Below are 10,940 nucleotides of genomic sequence, written 5' to 3'. Positions count from 1 at the left end.
ACCAAATTAAAATTAACCGAAGTTAAATAGTACAATGGAACAAATTATGAATATTAGGTGTGACCAATCAAAAGCACGTCTGGTCAAGTCAATGTTATATCATTCCATTCAAGGTGATTTATAATCGACTGTATTTAAATTTGTGTGTGTGTATGTGTGCAAGGTTAGGGATAAAAAAATGTGTGACCTTTATTGTGAGAAAGGATAAAGTTTAATTTGTATGTAAGGTAATAGTGTGAAATGTGAATAATATCAGACTAGGTAGCTAGGATAGATAGTCCAAGTCGGATGTATAGTGAGGTCTTCTTTTCTATTGCGAGCAGTAGGATTAAGCTCATTTGGTATTATTTGGCCTGTATCTTCCTATTGAGGTTTAAGACTGCAATTGATCAGTCTGTTATCGGCATATGTGCATACTGTGTGTATGCCTCGATATTGCCTTAACTCACAAGCTTTTCGTAAGCAATAGTGGATAGTGGCTAGCAGTGGAATCCAGGACGCGCGTTTCGTCTTATTTGGGACTTGTCAGCTGGATGTACCTGCATCTTAACTCTGAGATAACGTGATGGCGTTTGAAGTGAATGGTACTGGGTTCGAGTCCCAGAGTGAACATCAACTCTGACATGCAGGTACATCCTGATGACGTGTCCCAAATAGGACGAAACGCGCGTCCTGGATTCCACTGCTAGCCACTATCCACCATTGCTTACAAAAAGTAGGATTAAGCATTATATGGACAGCTTCTGCTAGTCTCCTTTCTTTGTAATTAGTAAGGCCGTTTTGTAATGTTTTGATGTTTTTGAAAACGATTTGATGATTGTTGAAAATGGTGTGAACTGCTACTGCCGATTTAACTTGAAGTCTATCCATTGAAACGGGACTACTTTGTGTACCTAATATATTCTTTGGCTTTAGTCGAAATTTCGCAAGATAACTTTGCAATGTAGAAGGCACCATATTCGACACATCCTAATTTGTAGACACAGTTCTGTGTTGACGTAAAGGGGAGTTTTTCTTTTAAGCGAACTAAAGTATTTCGAAGTGCGTCCGTTGTTTTGTAATATACTTTAATTCTGTGTTGTTTTAAGATTCTTTGGAGTTCTGTTTTATCATGATGGTGTGGTAAAACTGCAATACCAATCCATTCGAGTCATTATTTAGCAGGGAGACGTTTTGTTTTAATATACTTCTAATAATCTTCATAGGAAAACTATTCAATTGAAAGATGTTAATTATATGCTTTTGTTCTTTTTGTTTATCCTCTTCCAATGTGACAATCCTGTTAGCTCTTCTAAAAGATTTAGGGCTAACGAAATCTTTGCCTTGAATGGACATGCTGAATTAGAGTCAATATAACGATTTGAGTGTGTAGGCTTTCGGTAGATGGATAGATTTAGATTTCTTTTCACTAAGCAATCTGAAAATGGTAGCTCATCATGTTCACTTTGATTCTCGTTTGTTAATTAGATGTGATATGAAAGTGTACCGATCCGTTTTATCACAACATAGGTATCATATACATATCTAAGCTAAATTCGCGGTTTAATGTCATTGGCGAAAATATATCCGATTCTATGTGTTCTACCTGAAGTGATGGTTTACATTTTGTTTTCTTTTAATTATTTAATACTCAAATTAATGTGTTTTTATGTCACCCTCCTTGCAGGCTTTCCAGTAGTGAGTAAACATTTTTTGTGCGTTGTACGTTCCTTAAGTTACTTACTTACGCCTGTGACCCCTCGTGGAGGAGCATAGGCCACCCACCAGCACTCTTCATCCAACCCTGCCCTGGACAATCCTTTCCAGTTGTTATTCATCCTTTTCATATCTGCTTCTATTTCCCGACGCAATGTATTCTTTGACCTTCGTCTTTACTGCTTCCCTTCAAGATTCCAAAACAGAGCTTGTCTCGTAATGCAGTTTGGTAATTTTTGTGATGTATGTCCTATCCATTTTCATCGTCTTTTCCTAATATCCTCTTTAGCTGGAAGCTGGCTTGTCCTCTTCCACAGAAGGCTGTTGCTGATGGTATCCGGTCAATAGATGTTGAGTATCTTGGTTTCTCAAGTTACTGTTAATTTATTACGGACCTAGTACTCAGTTCCCTCCCACTTATGACCTAGTTCCTGAATTATGTTGATTTGTGGTCGGGATTTTACGTTATTTTAATGTGAGTTTTGAGTCATGATTAAAGCGAGTATATAATAGATGTCAACTCCTGACTTCTCTTTGAACTCTAGGCAAGGAATAGAGAAAAGCTTGAGTATAGCAGACCAACAGCAGATAAACTTGTAACGGCTCTAGGTTGATAGTGCAGTTTAGACGATGAATTTGGTCACTTCTAAGGCACGGGGCCATAAAAGTAGTTAACGAGGGATAGAAAAATCAGAACACATGGTATCAACAGCTACCTTCGTGTCTTTCAATCCGTGATGATCTCCCATTTGACAATAATATTTATATTAATTAATCACTGAGTAGTGGTGAATGTTATCTTGATCTAGTCTTTGGCGCTGATCATATTCGGTCGATCAATCTCAGTAAAAAGTATGAACAGATGTACTTTATTCCCGCTTGCTTTGAACTATTCTACCCAAACTGTTCAACCTTAAATTATAGTTACTGAATACATTTTAATCAATATCTTTTAACCTTTTACCACAAAGATGGCCGGTGACGACTGATCCATCAAATGAGGCGGAAGTCCGCAAGGAACTCCAACTCTTGAAACGCTACAAATCACCGGGCTCTATGCTTGTGAAACCTGGCCTCTCCGAGTTGAACATGTTAGACGACTCTCTGTGTTTGATCATCGCTGTCTCCGAAGGATTGCTGACATTCAGTGGCAACACCATGTTAGTAATGCAGAGGTTCGGCATCGTGTGTTCGGGCACAGAGATGATAATGCAATTGGTGTCACCATCTTGAAACACCGACTTCTGTGGCTTGGACGTGTTCCACGAATGTCGTCCCAGAGAATTCCACGTCGTGCATTATTTGCCGACTCTGGGACTGGTTGGAAGAAGCGGAGAGGTGGTCAGTGCATGACATGGTGTCGGGGTATGAAAGAAAGCTGAAAAGGACTGGCTTCTGTCGGTCCTTCACGACTCCCTGGTTGGGGTCTGAGAGATGGTGCTACACAGTGGTTAGAGACGTTATCAGATATGGCTCAGAATAGAAGCCAGTGGCGATCCTGCTGTAGCCTTCTTTTACTTTCTTCATAAAAGAATGGTTTTTTCTTCCTTAACTGAAAGATTTCTTCTGATTGTATCTTTCCGTTCCCCCATTAATACTACTAATACAACACTACCTTACACTAATCTGTTCGTTATTGTTCCATCTTTTTATTTTCCTTTCTCTTCGAATTCTGACTGTTTTGTGTGGTGCATATATATTTGGTGCCCTCTTATACCAATATTTATGTGTTCAAATAAATAAATATAATGAATATCACAAAGATTGATGCCATGTATTGAGTCGTCAGACCCCTATATATACCAGCCAACATCAAACCGATTAATGAGGTAGATGGTTAACTATGTCAAACACTTGATACCATAAAAGTTCAGGACCTTAACAGTTTACTGACTATAAACTATGCATTATTTAATCACTAGCTGTATAGTATATTATATACTCTATCATTTATTATAGACAAAAATGATTCGAAGTCTAATATTATTCGGTTGTTAAATGAACTATGAATAATACCACTATAATAGTTCCAAAGTTTATCAAGTAAATTGTATTCTAACTTTTAAACATCATGTAGTCATGTAATTCATATTTATGGATTAGTGGTCGAATTTGGGATTCGTCAGCTGGCTATACCCGTATCTCAGCGAACGGTATTGGGTTCGAGTCCCAAAGTAAACGTAAACACTAAGGTGCAGGTACATCCAATCGACGAGTCCGAAATAGGAAGGAATGCGCGTCCTGGATTCCACTATTAGCAACTATCCATCTTCGTTTATAAGTCTTTAATTACTAAAAAAATATTATCCTCTAATAGTTCCTAGTTTTTAAATGTGTATTGGATATTAATATTGACAATTGATGGGAGCTGCTTTGTTTCTAAGTACAATACCACTGACTGGCACGATCACACATTTACTGGAGATAGATTAGTTCAACCTTATTATGAAGGGAACGTATGTATTTCCGAGTATTTAAAGTAAACATGTGTTACGAATCACTGTGATAGAAGTTGGGTGGGTGACCAGTAATTTTTATGGGCGAGAGTGGGTAGAGTCAGCTCTCCATCTTCAAATGCTCTCACATGGCCACGTGCATACAACCACTGCCAGGGAAGTCCTACTCACTGCCTTCTCGTGGCGGGGGTGTTGCTTAAGAAATTGAGAGGACGAAAAGCGAATGTCCGGCTATTAAACCGGGTAGGTGAATATGGAGGATCCACCTAGAGTAGTTGAAAAACCCTGATTCCAAAGCAATGGTGCACATGGGCTCCAGAATCTTGAGGCAACAAATGGCGTATGAATCAATCGTTCGTCACCTGCTATCATGAAACTGTATCTCTTGACGTTGTTCCACTGTTATATGGATTAGACCTTTACGCCGAAGGCTCCGGGTTTGGTCCTCTAGGAAAACTACCTGCTTCGGTATGAACACACGGGAAGCATCCCAACCCTCATACAAATCAAATGATTTATGTGGCGCATACCTATTTGATGCCTTCTTGTACCAACGTTTATGTGTTTAAATGAATAAATAAACAATAAAGCTTTATTTCGACCTATGAACTGTTATTATATGATTTACCATTTTTGAGTTATGCCTGGTCTATGAATTACTATCTCCTATATTCACAGCCGCTTTTGGATAAATCTTGTACAACTGTTATTTTCTATTTTATGGTACGATGTGGTCTGTTTGGATGGTATATAAACTCAGCATGTTTGAAATAAATGATTCATACTGCGGAGGCTGAGATTGGTGTTCTGAACTTAACAGGCAGGGCTAGACTGGAAGCAGGACCAATAAGGAATCTAGACTGCTCGTACGGGTTTTATGCGTCATTGGTCTGGTCGATAAATCACTGTTCTCTAATTGACGGTATCAGTACGTTATGTATTAACAGACCACGAGTTATAGCAGTTGTTACTTATCGATCAATCAGACCATTAAAAAAATATTTCTTCTTGAGTAAACGAAAAATTGAATCTAGATCAAATATGATTTTGACGAAGCGAAAGCATAACTGCAAAACTCAAAAGCTAACTGCTTGATGAAAAGTACACAATGCCTTTCTGTGAGTAGTTCTTGATTTGTTAGCTCTACACTCTAGAAGACTTATCCCGGCTTATGTAATCCTTGGGACAAACGAGGTGATTATTTTTTACAATTAGACTTTCATAATCCTACTTCAGTTGTACGAAGTCAGAATAGTTCCGAAAGCCAGTTGTCTAGGGGAAACACCCCAGTACCGTTGATATGAGGTGTTCAGCTTAATTCGCTACTTTTGGTATTGCCAGTTTCCAACTGACCACTTTGATATGACATGACCTAAAGAAAGAAGTGCTTCAGTAGGTGAGACCTGACTGATTCTTCATGAGAAAAAAACAGACTTGACCACAACTTCCAAGTAGCATATTCGATCGAATAACCGTTTAAATAACCCATGATTCTTGAACATCAACCTTTCATCATATTTCAACTTTCTGATACACCAAATTTTCCAGAAATTCACTGATGAAAGTAAATTACAGAACCTGTATAGTATTTATTGTGGTGCGCGGTGTCACTTGCGTTTATCACATAGAAATCTCTGATTGACTAATTGTATCGTAAAATATAATTGCATTTTATCAGTCGAACTTCATAAAGCTCTCTTGAATATTTGCATTCAATAATGTTTTGATATGTCTTATTGCCAGCCAACTATTATGTGACAAATGTGCTCATCGGAACATCGACTTATATGACATTATCCCTGTACCGAACAATGATTCATCAAACAGAAATAGGAGCCTTGAGTCAATCCTGTATCTTTATTGGTCCTCTGTATAGTAACTTCTCGCCTAGCCCATTTGTTCAGTCTAAAACACAAATATCAACCTCCACTGTGTGAATCGTATATTTCAGACATACTTGGCTTATGTACAAGTAGACCAGACATCATCACACCATAAAATGAGAAATAATAATTATACAAGATCAACCTAACAGTAGCTGTGAGTATAGGAGAATGTAACTAGTCGATTGGGAATAAATTAAGGATTTTAAATCGCATAACAGTAACTAACGGGTCAAACGAAAGTTTATGGTAAAAGGAATATTAATATATACATCATCCAGTTACTAAATAGTAATCCAACGGGAATATATGTTATAATAGTTCATAGATAATCACTAACAGTTGCTAGTCATTTATTGTTCGTTCGGATTTAACACTTTTACCCATAAAGTCTAATGTGTACCTATCACTTAACTACTTCGGTTAAAATTCCCGTTTTGACATTTTGTAAAACTAACGAATCCAGTGACAATTTCCCTTTCAATTGAAATTTTAATATCAGAAGGGGGTTTGTGGATATTATAATAATTTCGGTAGTTGAGATCATGAGTCAATTAAAGCTAGACCACCATGGAGAACCTGGAAGCACTGGACGGCCGTTTCGTCTTACTGTGGGACTCTTCAACTCGCGCTCCAGACTGATAGGTCTTAGGTAGGGATCTTGCGAGGCACGATAGTGGGTGCACCCTGCTGAGGAGTCCCACCATAGGAAGAAACTCCCGTCCAGTGCTTACAGGTTCTCCATGGTGATCTAGCTTCAATCGACCCATGATTTCAGTTATTAAAATTAAAATTGTAAGGTTGGTCACAATAAGCTTATTATAACTTTTAAAACAGACGGTCGTTACTGCTTAAATCGATTTAAGTAGTTAAATAGTTTTGTGTGAATATTCCAAACAAAAGCTATTTCACCCAATCACATAATACATTATTTTTCGGACACACCTCTAGTACTTCTCTAAATTCAGCATGTCTTTGGATCATTGCTTTATACATATGAAATTGCATTGTCAATACCTTAAGATCTTCGGTGATAACAGTTTCTGTAAGGTGCTGAAGCTGACACTAAATCAGCCAGGAATACTAGAAAATAACTATTTATTGATTAGAAACTAAAGTAAAGTGTGTCAATTAATCTGAATAGGGAACTAATTTAATCTGAAATACTTCAGAAATTACAAGCATAAAATCAAGTTAATCCCATGAAACTCGAGAAGATATGATGAATCGACAGTTAACCAATCCGAAACACGATATCATAATGTATAATAGGGAAAATGAATAGTTGAATTTTCAATTCTGCTGTTTGTTCCTGTTTACCAAATGAATATGGTAGTTGTGAGAATGGGTGTTGTGGATATTACAGTAACCTTAATAGTTGACATCATGAGACGATTGAGGCTAGACCACTATGGAAAACCTGGAAACACTGGATGGCCGTTTTGTCCTATTTTGGGACTCCACAGCAGTGTGCATCCACGATCCCGCCTCGTGAGATTCGAAACCAGGACCTATCAGTCTCGCACGCTGGAGCCTAACCTCTAGAACACTGAATATGATAGTTAATAAGTATTATTAATTCATTGGGAAAATCAATCTATTTTATCTAGTTCTACGTATGTACTACTTATAAAAAGTTTTTATAACAACATAACTTGATGTTACTTATAAAGTTTTTATGAAAGGGATGAATTTTTTGGCTTGAAAATTGTTACAGTGACAGTTTATGAATAAATAAAGAATAAAATATTTGAATAGTAGCAGGAGTAATTCATATGATAAGCTAACAGTATAATTTCATGTACCTTTTCCTCAATCTGTTGTATAATATTACACTGATAATCAACTCTAAGATACAGGTGCATCTAGCTGACGAGTCCAAGGATAAGACGAAACGCGCATAGTAGATTCCACGACCAGCCACTACCCATCTTTGCTTAGAATTCTTGTGAATTAAGGCAATATCGAGGCAATACACACCGTATACACATGTGTCAGTTAGAGACTGATCAATTTCAGTCCTAAGCATCAATGGGAAGATTCAAGTAAACAACAATACCAATTTAATTTAAACTTCATTCGATTGCACAAGTAAGTGGCTATAAGGACTGACTAGCTAAGTGGATAACGCGAAAGCATTTGAAGCGGACGGTACTGAGTTCGAACGTGAGTGAACATCAACTCTGAGGGGCAGGTACGTCCAGTCGACGAGTTCCAAATAGAACAAAATGCACTTCCTGGATTTCACTACTAGCCACCATCTACATCTGATGAAGATACAAACTGTGTCTGATGTTTGAAGTCATTTGTAAACAACATTTTTATAATAATTTGTTTCCAGAAATAAACTTAACTTTAGAAGAATTTTGTCAATCGATAAACATTCAGTTTACAAATCCCTAATATATTAGAAACAAGGAGATAAAAACGAAGAACACAAATTCCACGGTTCTACATCCAGGTAATTAATCTAAATGTATATTCAATTTTAAGAGAAATACATCTTTTAAAATAACAGCATTTGAATTTAGGATTGTGTTAGATCAAATTAACGCTGAAGTGACATTTTAATCCTTTAATGTATACTAACTACTTAAGTAGTAGTACTTTATATTACAGAAGAATATTAATCAGTAAGTAATTTTACTATTATATATAATTATCAGAATGAGTTTTTGTGGAGATTGTAGTAATGTTAATATTTGAATTAATGAGTCGATTTAGTCTAGATCACCGTTGAAAAGATGAATTTTCTGAACTTCTATTGAGAAGCCGTGATCAATTGATTTGGACTGTGTCTGTTGAGAGGCAATTACTCACTGAAGAAAACGATCGCGCAATATAATGGATTGGTTGAAGTTAGACAATAACACCATTGGACGTCAGATCAGTGGTTTACGGGCTAGGCATTTGCGTGCGAGACAAAAGGTGTTGGGTTCGAGTCACACGTGCGGGGTTTTGGATGCGCTTCGCTGAGGAGTCCCATACTAGGACGAAACGGCCGTCCAGTGCTTCCAGGTTTTCTATGATGGTCTAGTTTTATTTGACTCACGAGTTCAACTATAAAAACACTTTTGGATTAAATTTATCCAGTGCCAATTTACATGCTGTTTATTTAGAAAAACTAGCAATATTACCTTGCTGCAATTCACATCCGCTACCTACTAGTCAAGAATCAGGTACTTTGACATTATGTAAAATGGTTGATGTACACTCCTAATTCTTTTCACACTACAACGAGACGTTAAATTAGTTCTGTCTGATTGTAGTTATTGTTAAATGTAACTGAAAGCATCCCACATAAGCAGCTATTTAAAGGAATAACTCTTATTCGACTTTGTGCATCTGTGATCAAACTTAATCGTCAGATGTAAACCTCTTTGATAACTTTATGATATCCAATAGTTACTGGGGTTGTTTGGTGATAGATAATATCTCTAGTTCGTTTATATTACCCGTTGACATCTGTTATGACTTTATGTCCGACTTTTTGTCACGTGATTTATCCACCAATCAAAATACGACTTATACTATCTTAACATTGTGCCAAACCAATGAAGTTCGACCGATATGAGCAGCCTAGCGTCCTTATTGGTCCTATGTCCGCTTAGCCCGTCCACTTGAGTCCAGAACACAAATACCATCTTCCACTACGCGAATCATATATTTCAAACATACTGTGTTTATATATCAAACAACCAGACAGCAACGCACCATAAAATAGGAAATAACATTTGTGCACAATAAAGCCAAAAAGTGGCTGTGAGCATGGGAGGCAGTAGTTAATAAACTGAGCATAATTTAGGGACAGTAGGTCGTTTAATAATAAATTATAGGTCAAAATGAAGCTTATAATAAGAGGAATATTAATACACATAATCTAATTATTGAATAATTATACAATAAGAATATTTATAGAATATTATTCCATTAATAGTCCTCGGAAGTTGCCCGTAATTTAATCTTCACTGGGATATAACAACATCACTTGGGGGAATATAGAGGATAAGTTTTTCATCCTTGTTTGTCACACTACGATAGCAAACATCTACGACTGTGTTCTAAGTTGTACCTTTAAACTTTAGAATACACCGCGATAAAATTATCTTCAGTCCACTTTGTTCAATTAATTCATATTCTCAACTTCAACTACCTCCTAAAATAAGCAAAGATGGATAGTGGCTAGCAGTGCAATCTGGGATGCGCTTTTCGTTCCATTTGGGACTCGTCAGCTGGATGCACCTGTATCACAGGATCGGTGTCCACTCTGGGACTCGAATACAGTACCGTCTGCTTCAAACACCATCGCGTTATCCACATAGCCACTTCCTTTTGCAGTCGAGTGAAGTTTAAATTAAATTGGTATTGTTGTTTACTTGAATCTTCCCATTGATGCTTAGGACTGAAATTGATCAGTCTCTAATTGACACATGTGTATACGGTGTGTATTGCCTCGATATTGCCTTAATTCACAAGAATTCTAAGCAAAGATGGGTAGTGGCTGGTCGTGGAATCTACGATGCGCGTTTCGTCTTATCCTTGGACTCGTCAGCTGGATATACCTGCATTTCAGAATGGGTGGTTCACTTAGGGACTCCAAACCAGCACCATTCGCTTCAAATGCCGTCGCGTTATCCACTTAGACCGACAAATTGGAGTCATAAACATCAATGAGAAGATTCAAGTTCACAATATCAAGTGAACTACATCAAATATTTCGATAATCATTTATTACTTCATTTATTATTTCAATGTTACTGTGTCTCAATCTATTGATTTTCTTATAGTATACTGTATACGCCAATTAGGTGTTTCGTTCTTATTGTATCAATCTGCAAAACTACTATAAATCTATGTGTGTTGAAAATAACGTGATTCCAAAGGTTTCTGCACAAAATTAGATGAG

Source organism: Schistosoma haematobium, assembly GCF_000699445.3.
Source record: "Schistosoma haematobium chromosome Unknown HiC_scaffold_339, whole genome shotgun sequence".
NCBI lineage: Eukaryota > Metazoa > Platyhelminthes > Trematoda > Strigeidida > Schistosomatidae > Schistosoma > Schistosoma haematobium.
The sequence above is the reverse complement of the archived record's forward strand: the minus strand, read 5'-3'. Positions refer to the sequence as shown.